The 12,071-nt window shown below is 37.7% G+C and overlaps 1 long non-coding RNA gene across 1 annotated transcript; it reads right to left on the bottom strand.

Annotated features, from left to right (window-relative positions):
• Positions 1-1,019: 1,019 nt before the first annotated feature.
• LOC140165262 (uncharacterized) lies at positions 1,020-9,988 on the bottom strand. Its single transcript, XR_011860664.1, has 3 exons — positions 9,947-9,988; positions 5,355-5,603; positions 1,020-1,256 (listed from the first exon to the last, which is right to left on the bottom strand). It is a non-coding gene; the product is annotated as an uncharacterized lncRNA (long non-coding RNA).
• Between the last annotated feature and the right edge of the window lie 2,083 nt (positions 9,989-12,071).

The raw sequence follows: 12,071 nt of genomic DNA on the forward strand, positions 1-12,071 counted from the left end.
TATAAAGAAGAAAAAAATGTTATAAAAGCAGTAACATGTTTAACTTCCCTTTTTTTTTTAATTTACCTTGCCTTGCTTTTCATAGATTGTATTGTAAATTTATGTTTAAGGGCTCGGATAGCGACGTTTTCACGTATTTTTTTTTGGACTTGAGAGCACATCAGACACATCGAATTGCAATTTGAATATGAGGAATGTCCTAAATTTAGATTTTTTAAATTCGCGATATAATACACATTTTATGGCAAATTATTAAAAATTTATAGTTTTGAAATTTAAAAGTCCTCAAAGTAATTGTATAAATCTAACGATATGCACTTAAAGAGTATGAAGTTTGGGTGAAGAGCATACGTCCATCATATGAAAATTTTGACCTTCTTTATTGAAGATAATAGCTCAAAACACTAAAACAAAATGTAGGTCTTTTTGGAAAAATGTTTATGTTCAATATGAAATTTCAAAATTTTCAATTGATGGTCGGCTTTTCATCCCAGCTGCATACAGTTTAATTACGTGTCATTAGATTTATAAAGTTTACTTCGAGGACTAATAATTTGCTATAAAATGTGTATTACTAGTATCGCGAATTTCACAAAATCAAAATTATTTGATATCAGAAGGACATTCCTTATGCAATTCGATATGTCTGATGTGCTTTCAGGTCCCGTAACAATATGCAAATGTTGCTATCCGCTTCCTTAATTTATTGTATTAATGAAAATCATTCGTCTTGTTGTTTTTCGTATCATTGTTTTGCATGAATGAAGTGATGATAACAATACTGCACTTTTCGCAAATACTTGCTTTTCGAAAGTGCAATTGTTATTAACACTACATTCGTAAATGCCACTACTCTTTCCCTGAGAAGTATTTGGTCTCAGAAAAAAGAGAAAGGCATTACGAATGGCGTGTTATTGTAATCATCGCTCCATTCGTGGAAAATAATGGAGCGCTAAAACAATAGCGCGACGTCATAGGTGTGTATTAATTGGTAATAACTCCTGTGTACTTACCAAGAATCACTTTGACTGTAAAGATACAGTTAGCATTGTTAGAATTTGTATCCTGCCAATAATATGCCACCTGAGTATCTCCAACATTAAATGAGGATCCTGATGAATGAGATGAGCTATGGAAGTTCACCCATGCTCCAATATTTGATGTGGCTGTTGGTTCATTCCATGTGACCTGAACAGGTGATCCGGTAGACGTTGACGTACGTGGTGAAGTAGGACAGCTATTTACTGTGATAACTCCTGGAAATTTGCACAAATATTTGGATATAATTTTCCATTGCTAGTAGATGAAAAAAGGTCATGGTTTTACAATTTTCATGATTATTTTGTTAGCAATCATGAAATGGGTGTATACATTTATTTAATCATATGACATATGCAGGTAACCCACTTTCCCCAGGGGGTTCACTCCCATTGTGGCCTGTACACCATCCGCGATAATAAAAACGCTTAAAAAGGGTAGTTTTTCGTGGGTATGCACGATACGCGCGTTTCGTGTTTAGGGTGTCAAAACATGTAATTTGAAAAAAAAGGGTAGCAAAATTGCAATTCTAATACGCGGAAATGAAATTTAGGGTATGAAATTTGATGCAAGGAATAAAATCCCTGTTTAGGATGTGAAAACAGGCGCGTGTTACCTGTTTAGGGTGTCGTTTTAACCAAGGGATACATCCTTGTGTTTAGGGTGCTTTTTAAAAGTTGATTATCGCGCATGGTGTACAGGCCACAATGGGAGTGACCCCGGGCACTTTCCTTTAGTAGTAAGAACACAAGTGAACATAGTGTGAATAAAAGAATCTTGAGAAAACAATTGAATACATGAATACAAAAGCCACCTAAGTCCATGCGAAGTTATTTTGAGAGAAAAACCCGTGTATCCTTTTAATTCCTTCAGTTATATTTACCTGGTCAATATGGTAAGTTTTACGTGCAAATGAGTGGATTAACCTGTATTAGGTATGACGATTAGCATTTCAGGGACTTCGTGGGGTTCATTTTAAATTTTGGACTTAGGTGGTTTTTGAATCATATACAAAGACAACAATGTTAGAATGAGATTACCACTAGTAAGATAATACAAAATAAAGCACACAGGTATGTATAATGTTGATAAGCATTCTGCCATGTAATATAAACCACACACTTTCCTTTATTAAACCCATTTTTTGTTCAAAAGTCATTCTCTAGCAATGAATGTGTTACAAGTGGACTTTTATACATACTGGATTTCAATCAATGTGTTACAACACTCAAATCATGGAATTGGGTGATTCTTTCATATATGCTATTTTTCACATGCCCAATAGACACAGAGGATGAATTTGAGTTGTTCTTTCATGCATATGACAGGCCTATGTATAGCAACAATTTCCCATGCTTAACTCAATTTGGCCAAAGTATGAACTTAGGTGGCTTTTGTATTCATATATTCAATTATTTCAGAGAACGAATACATGGCAACATCTACATCTACAAAATACTCAATAACGTTGCCAAAAGCAATGTCTAATTGAGATTGGAATGTTGGATTTGGATGAACAAAACACATAAAAAAGAAATTGCTGTTGGTTTTGAGAACTCTGAATTTGGCAGGATGGTATTGCCTTGTAATTTTCATTGATTGACGATTAATATTGTCAGGTATGTGTATGGCAATGGTTTCATTTTGTATCTTAAACATGGTGGTTAAACGAGATTGCTTTCTACGTTGTTCCAGTGTTGGCCATTTAAATGTTTTTGAGAATTTCTGTAATGGGACTCTTGGCTCTGCTGTAGTTTTGGGTGACAAACCGAGCAACCCTAGTAGAGTTGCTCCCAGGGTCGTCGCCATGGAGGTGTAGGGGTGCGACACCCCCCTGGCATATCCAAAAGGGGGGAAAGAGAGAAAGGAAGAGAGAAAGGGAGGGAGAAGGGGAAGAGAGAAGAGAGAGAGAAAGAGGAGGGTGGAGGTGGAAGAGGGTGAGGGTGTGAAATGCGTCTCTCACATCGCATGAGAGAGAGAGCATAATATAGCCCCTATTGGGCCGGTATATTGATTTACATTATAGAAATAATAGAATTATATCGTTTTTGCGTCTCGCAGATCCACCCACAGAATGGCTTTACCGTGATAAATGTTTTGAGAATTCTCATGAAGGGTATATTGTGCTACAATTTATTCCACGTTTGCTCCATATTTCACCAGTTTAGCTTATATATGGCAATATTTTTCGCGCATTTGTACAGTAAACTGATTCTCTTGGTGCTGACTATACTTCAAAAAAAAAAAATCCAACACAATCACCCTCCATGTCAAAAAAAGAAATCTATGCTATAGCATAGATTTCTTTTCACATTATACGGCAAGTCCGTCCTCTCCCATCAGTCGACAGATATGTTGTGACAAATTTTGCGATTTGCATCTTCCTTTTCTTCTATTTTAGACCCATTTTTTTTTTTTTTAGCATTGAAATTAAAATTTATCCGGGTAATGTTATTTTAATAGCAGATCAGTGGGACTATTTGGAAATTTTGCCCCTGGCTCAGTTTAATACTCCGGTGATCTCCCTTTGAACTTTAGCATTGAATTAGCAAATTTTCGTGCGCTACGCGCGCACTTTATCAAATAGTAAGTAGGGGCCATCAAAAGGTTAATCCGGATATATACCAGCAAACATTTTTTCTCGAAACCCCCTCCCCCTTGAGAAAATAGTTTAGCGATGGCCCTGGTTGCTCCTTAACTTTCTGCGGGCATCGCCAAAGGTTCCTACGAACAAACCAGAGAGCCTTATTTGCTTTGGCAATGATATTATTTAGGTGGAAGGTCCATTTAAGATTATGAGATATTTCTACACCTAGATAGGGGATAGGGATAATGAGGGACTTGTTCCAGCTGATCATGACACATGTTTTACGATTTGATTAGTGGGTGGTTTTTGGTTGTAATCATGACAGTTTTGCATTTGGCTGTATTAAATTTCATTCGCCATTTTTCGGCCCAGTTACCGAGAGAGGCAAGATCCTTTTGAAGAATTTCTATATCTTGGGGTGATTGAATAACTCGGTATAAGCGACAATCGTCTACAAATAATCTTATCCTGGTAAAACTGTCAATATGGTATGCTATGTCATTAATGTAAATAAGAAACATGAGGGCCTAGAACAGTTCCTTGGGGGACCCCAGCTTTAACCTGTGCTGCGTTTTCACCATCTACGACTACTCTCTGCGTTCTTGATGTCAACCATTTTTCAACCCACTGTAAAAGGGGACCTCGTATTCCGTAGAAATTCAATTCGATTAGTAACAACATCAAAGGCTTTCTGAAAATCCAAAATTTGAACATCAGTCTGCCAATAATTGTCTAGGTTGTGTGCGAGATCGTCTATCGTAATGATAAGCTGAGATTCGCAAGAATGCCCGGATCTAAAATCATGTTGGAAATTTGAAAGGATGCTGTGTTTTCCAAGGTGACATATAATATTTAATATATTAAAAGTTTACATGTTTATGAGTTTACATTTCTCTCCTTTTTTTAAATAACAATTATGTTGGTTGTAAGCCAGTCCTCCGGTAGATCACCTGTTGTGAGAGATTAATAAAGATATGACGTATGATTGGGGCCAATTCATGACTTAGGTCTTTTAACAACTGAGAAGGGATGCCATCGGGCCCACATGACTTTCTGTGATCTATTTCTTGCAGGAGTTTCTCAACACCGTCTAGGTCTATAGACAATTGATCAATTGTAGGAAAGGGCCCTCCATCCATATTAGGTATTTGATTGACATTCTTGGACGTGAAAACGTTATAATATTGGTCACTAAGAGCTTCGGCTTTACCCTTTGCAGATGATATGTCTCTACCATCAACATTAAGAGTGGCCACTCCAGAACTACCTCTTTTAACGGACTTCACATGTGTCCAGAATCTTTTACCTGCTGATGGAGTTACATTTACATCGCTTGATTTTTTAGTTGGTGGTTCATCAAGCAAGGACATGAAGTACTCAATTTTTGCCTTTTGCATACCCTGTCGAACAATTTTCCTGAGTTTTTGGAACTTTGCCCAGTGTTCGTTCGTCTTGTACTTTTGATACGGTTTGTATACGCGATGCTTTTTGCGTATCAATCTTTTAATTTCGGTAGTCATCAAAGGGACTTCCCACGTCTGCCTATAGTTGTGGTACGTGTTTTTGCATCATGCCAGTGACCTTTGTCTTAACTCAAGCCAAAGCCAAGTATTACTTATCTACTTTTCCAGGAATCACAATTATATGTACATGAGATCCTAGCAATGAGATATGATTTTCTCTTTGCATATATATTTCTTTTTACATTTTCATTTTTAATATTTCTCACCTGGTGTTTGTAGACTGGTCCAAAACTGACATAGAGCAAAGACACCTGCAGCATCTTGCCACTGGTATGTCACTTGAGTGTTTGAATTGAATGTGAATATGGTGACACCTGGTTGATGAGATTGGTAGGAAATGCTAGCCCCTCCATTAGTCGATGTTGCTGTTGGTTCTATCCAAGTTGCTGGGCCATCACCAGTCGCGTCAATTGGAATGTAACCCACACCAACAGGACAGTTACTCACTGTGTAAACTGGATAGTAGAAAAAAAGGAGATTAGTTAATTATATGGTGTGTGCAAAAATATGTCTGTCAAATTACATAATCAGGAGAGGTAAGTTTGTGACGAAACATAGGAACAGATGAAGAAATTACCAAATGTGCCCTCACTTAGGAAACTTAAAATTTGATGAACTTCTATAATTAAATAGCTTTTATTAGGATGTTGACCCTCTCCCTCCCACCTTGAAACGGAATGAAATTCACAACCGAAATATCAACTTTGAGCCCATCTCCAATTAACATACGAAAAGACTTTGTTCCTGACCAAAGGATCATTCCATGCATGTACCAGCAACATTCGTCAACTTTTGCACATGACGCATTTCGAATATATTTGTAAAGTGACCTTTAATGACTCCTAGATAGTATTTGATCTCACAACTGTTGAGATCCATCACACATGTTATTTTACTCAGGGATCATTGTCTCCAAGTCCCATTGAAATCCATCAAAGCAGATGGGAGAATTGATCAAAAGAAGCACTGGGTTAGAATTTTTGTTTGCGTACAGACACAGCAGGGGCTATTTTAACGTGCCTCCTGGCACGTTTGTGCAGTAAGATTAAATATCCGTGCAGTGAGAATTACCAATCCGTGCTTAAAATATTTTGATGCCATTCAACAAACTCAATAGGGATACTTTAAATATAGCATCTACCGTATGGTCATTTTCAGATGTAATGTCAAAAGGTTTGCGCTGACCGCGCTTAACACTTCATTACCAATTTCGCATGTTTCTAAACACTCTCACAGGGACCTCGTGCATATTATAGACATAGCTTGCTAACCGTTAGTATCATAAACTAACCCCCCCCCCATCTCATGCCTTGCTCACGATAGTCATGATAATGTATACAATCAAAACAAATTCTGGCAACTTTCCATTTGTCAACGTGCGTGGTAAATGTAGTTGGGTACGGCAACTCCTGGCAATCACAACAAAAAGGCATAGGTAAAAATTCCTTGGGTAAGGAGTGATGAATCTACCAAAAAATTGATAAGGGAGCACGGTACATAAAATCATCCCCCATGTTGACGACGTAACGCCGGTATTTGGGTTTCTGTCCAAGTAAACCTCATTTGACCATTTTTATCCTAAAAAGTGCCCATTTTTGCGCTCTTCATTCTACTTTTGCACCATATGTCACCATTTTAGCTTCAATATAGCAACATCTTCGCGCGGTTCGTGCGCATTTGTATACAATAAACTTATATTATGTTGTCAAAAGGTGCGGTATTCACTGTAACAAGACATTTTTCAAACTCCGTAGTCGGGGTATAATTAAGGGGAACGTGGAATTGCAGTATAGCTACAATTTGCTGTTCTGATTCTCTGACGATACATGTCCTGACATAAAATCCGACTGATATCACTTTGTCATCACTAAGCTATTTAAAATATGACTACAATGGCTGAAACTTACCCAGAGTTTGAGTACCACATCTACTCCAAGTAGATATCACACTCAAATAGCATTAAAATGCTTAGGAAACTCATTTTAGAGATACAATTTGTCAAAAGTACCCAAAATGGGTACTAATATATAGTTCTTTACTAGTTTGTTAGTAATTTGGTATTGTTTCTAACTAACTGGCGTAGCCTGATGAACATGATGAAGTTTTGAGCTTTGGCTACTTCATTGAGAAATATCACCCATTACCAAAAACTACTCAAATTGACCTAAACTTGAGAAAATGATAATACAATCATATTGCCTTCTGTTTTTCTCCTTCCATGGTCATAAATTTACTCTTTGAAGATACAAGTCGAAACGTGACATTAACATCTTTACAAAATTCTTTTTTGTGCCTCAAACTGACCAAAAATAACCCAAAAGACATATATGTTAAAAATGTATTTAAAACATGTAAGATATTTGTTACTTTTTCGGCCTATGCTACTTGATATATATTCCCAGTAGCTATCAGTCATCAACATTAAAAGGCTTATGAAAATCATTTTAGGGTCAAAAATTGTAAACAAAATCCAAAATGTGTAATCGTTAATATTGATTTAAGAAAATGTTATAATCACTAGTATCGTTGCAGTTCCTTTGCTGGTTCTGATTCTCTGACACTCTCTAATGAACTTCTGGACCTTGACTCGCTAGTCAGCATTGATTAATTCCAAAGCATATGCCATACCAAAACACTGTGAAATGGACGTAACATTTTTCAAATGAAAAAGGCAGAAGGTTGTGTATTTGTTACATAGTTCTTTACGGTTGAAATGTAGTCACCGAGTCGAACTAAGTACATTTAACACATACCTCGGCAGAACTTTGGTCAAAACTTTTTAATAACCGTGATGGTCATGAAAACGATTTTTAAGATGTTCGATATAAAGAAGAGGGAAAGAAAACAGCCTAACTCCTTGAACCAAGGCTAAAAGTAGGTTACCTGTCGTTTCTTTTCAGGATCTAGATCTTTTGTTTACAAATCCATGTATTCTTCCGCGATGTGATTATGCGTGGTTTGGAAACAAAATAGTGGGGATTATGTTGTCAGTAATGAACACCTCAGCAGATGAAAGTTCTTACTGTTTGAGACAATAGTGAGAGAGAGAAAAAAAAACCCAGCCAGGAGTTTTTTCTCTTGTATATCTGCCTATGCATGTTATGTTTCCATTTGTAAATTCATGTTTAAATGTGCCAGTGTGCGATGCGTAATTCTTCTTTCCCCTGTATATTGATATATTAAGAATAACGATTAAGCATCATTAATTTGATCTCGTGCGCTAGTTGTAATGTTTGAATGTTTCCATGTTCCAGTGTATGATGCGTAAGCCTCTTCCTCTGTTAATATGGATGCTTTGAAAAGGCCTTTAAAAAACTCGTGAGTTTGAGACTCTACCCCTTGCCCCGACAAAGGGCTTTGACCCTGGATCTAAGGCGGATCCCTGGACCCCACCCGTTTGAGCTCACGCCATTGATAACTTAGTGATAACATTGTGAAAATAGTCCTAATCCCAAGTGAGAAAACCGTTTGACTGCAGTAATTTCCCCTCTTAAATGTTCGGCAAAGTTGGGTTTTTTTCCAAATTTTCCCGGGCAAATTTTATTCAGACCTATTTGGCATGTACATTTGCAGATGAAGTATTGCTATATAATGAGTGTCAAGAGTGTCAAGTGTCCAATCAGGTAACTTAAGTCAAAAATGAGTCATTAAAATACATAATTTTTTTTTAAATATCCAAAACTGGAGAGGGACCCTAGCTCCCTCCACCCTCTACCCTCCCCGCAAGCTCGTCACAGCTGGTTGATCATCGACACTTTACCATTGTCAACGTGCAGTGACTTTTTTCTGCTAAAATAGCCTATACAGACACATACATTTATTGTCTGTAATAAATACCCCAGGCGTGGAATTTTTCGAAAGAGTCGTTTATTGAAATCGAATGATCCACTTTCGTTTCATTTCTGGGTTCAAATCTAATATGACAGAGCCCATGTAACAGGATATTATTGAAAATTATACAAAATTACATGTGTAAGTTCAGAATGTGATGTACTTAATTGTGAAATGTTACCATAATTTGGCAATGAACTGGAAGTTTAATATGAATAGGTTTTGACCATGCAATTAAGTGATCGAGATGACCCGCACTGATGTAAGTTTTAAGCTAATACTTAAATAATATGGCAGGGAAAGTTTTGAATTCGACCCCTTTTTCATTAAAAAATCGCAGGGGTGCAATTATTAGTGAGGGAGTTTATTCCAGACAATACAGTTTATAGACACACAGGCAACTGCATGACTTTGTTCTAGTTCGACTAGTACTAGTTCGACTAATATTAGTTATAGCAATATAGACTAATATTAGTTATTAGTTATAGCAAGTGTTGTAAATTACTTTTTGACATGGGGTGGGTTTGAAAAAAAAATGTCTTGAAGTAAAATGAATGCAGCACCTTTAGGCGACAGAATAGTCTATGGTACTAATGCGCGCAAAACGCTAGTATAATTCTGCAATATTGAAGATAAAATGGTAAAATGAAATTGGTACAAAAGTGGAACAAACTCGCGTGATGAGCGCACAAATTTGCACTTGTTGTATGTAGGTGTATGTAGGTTATACACAAAAGCGGAAGAGGGAACTTCGTTATTTGTATGAGTTGATAATAATAAGGCTATATTAATGAAACATAATATCTGGCATATTATATAATACTTTCGTATTTCAATAATTTTGACCAGGAAAACGTCAGTATGTACATCTGAACGAGATGATGCATTCTGAGCTATGTAATGGCTACGAAGCTTTTGCCAAAAAGTCAATTCAATTCATTTAATTATTCTTAATATTTACACTTACCGTTATTGCATCAACGATACACCATTACTGTCTCATTTCCTCAACATGTCTGCAATTTAGTTGCCTGAATGTTGTGCTTGAACGTCCTTGTGAAATGCATTGGACCGTAAGAAGCCAAAACGAACATGAAATGAGCTATGCCGGTTCATGTACGTGTATTGTTTACCGTTGACACAAAAGTGAAGCGCATGAGTTAACGAATGTGTATTCTTTGTATCTTTCACTCGCCAAACATAACCCCACTTCTGAAAGCTATGATCGGATAATTTTTGCCTTTTTATTTTTTTCTTGAAATAAAAAATAATTATATATATTTGACATTGTTTTATTTATTTTATTTAGATTTTATCGGTTTCCTTCTTATTATAGTATATGGCAATTGGCTTAATCCTGGATGGCAATATATCTGCCCGCCAATTCAGCACAGATAGTAGATTGCTTGTGGCCCTGGCTTGTCTTGGATAGTGTAGATGCCCACCAACTCAGACAGTAGATTGCTTGTGGCCCTAGCTTGTCGTGGATAGTGTAGATGCCCACCAGCTCGGACAGTAGATTGCTTGTGGCCCTGGCTTGTGGATAGTGTAGATGCCCACCAACTCAGACAGTAGATTGCTTGTGGCCCTGGCTTGTCTTGGATAGTGTAGATGCCCACCAACCCAGACAGTAGATTGCTTGTGGCCCTGGCTTGTCGTGGATAGTGTAGATGCCCACCAACTCAGACAGTAGATTGCTTGTGGCCCTGGCTTGTGGATAGTGTATATGCCCACCAACTCAGACAGTAGATTGCTTGTGGCCCTGGCTTGTGGATAGTGTAGATGCCCACCAACTCAGACAGTAGATTGCTTGTGGCCCTGGCTTGTGCATAGTGCAGATGCTCTTTACTAGAGCTATGACGAGGGACACGTCTCTGCCTGCATTTGTTCATGGGTGACGTCCCCCTAAAAATCCTAAAAGAAGAAAAAATAAGCCAACATTCGTCGGCTGCATTTTATAGTGCGCACTCGAATGCCGCTTTGGTGACACCCCCTTCCTAGGCGAGAGCATATGGAACCAGTTCTAGGCCATCAGGATAAAATTTACTCCCTTTGCTTGCTTGTGGTCTATCAAATACCAAATTTGATATCGACATTTTCTGTGCGCGAAGTCCAAATAAAACCGGCACATAATTATGCTCGTTCCCACTAAACTTTTATGCTTCGCGGTATGTCGCCTCTGAGCACTGCGTGGCTGACTGGGGAGGTACCGACATTCTTGAAATTGCTCCGTCCCTCCTCAGGATCTACCTGGGTGTCACTTAGCACATCAAATTAGGTCCTTATTTTGTACTGCATATTGTTGTTGGATTGTTTTCAGCTTCTCATTTACGAAGATCGTACTGTTTATTTGCAACCCCCTTCATTGCAGACTTAATCTTGGAGGGATGGAGCACCATGATACGGTGGTTAGAATCAATATCAGTAACATTGTACACTATGCGGTCAGAAATAGATAGGCAGTTTATACAGCGAGCGCCATTGACATTCCTTGTACCAACACCGTATATACCCAGAACATAACGTTACTGGGCCTGATGCTGGCTAACATTTGCGCTCAGATCTCCCATGAGTACAAGATGATCATGCTTTGGAACCTGGTCACAATGTTCTCAGACTTTGCTAACACTCACTCTGGTCTGCTTGTACTTCGATCTCAATTTGTGATAAGACTGAATTAATTGGTCATGGTATGTTCTAAACCTAGCTGTTATTAAACGTTCAATGACTGCCGAGTAGCACAGAAGTGCATGAGAAGCTTCTTTGTTGAGGGTGTGATGTTTACATTTAAAGTAAGGGGATGGTGAAAGATTGATACCAGTATTTGACATTTGGTCTGAAAGACGAGGGGCGTAGCCAGCTTCTTGGTCGAGGTGGGGGGAATTTCGGAGGCAAAGACGAAAGAAATCCCCCCTTGCATTATTAGATTTATCAATTTTATTTCGAGGACTTTTAAATATCAAAAATATCAATTTAATAATTTGCCATGGAATTTGTATAAAATATGTCTCAAATTTCAAAAAATTATTTGATATCAGAAGGACATTCTTCGTATTCAGAATGCAATTCGATATGTGTGATGTGTGAAATAT

Source organism: Amphiura filiformis, chromosome 1 (assembly GCF_039555335.1).
Source record: "Amphiura filiformis chromosome 1, Afil_fr2py, whole genome shotgun sequence".
Classification (NCBI taxonomy): Eukaryota; Metazoa; Echinodermata; class Ophiuroidea; order Amphilepidida; family Amphiuridae; genus Amphiura; species Amphiura filiformis.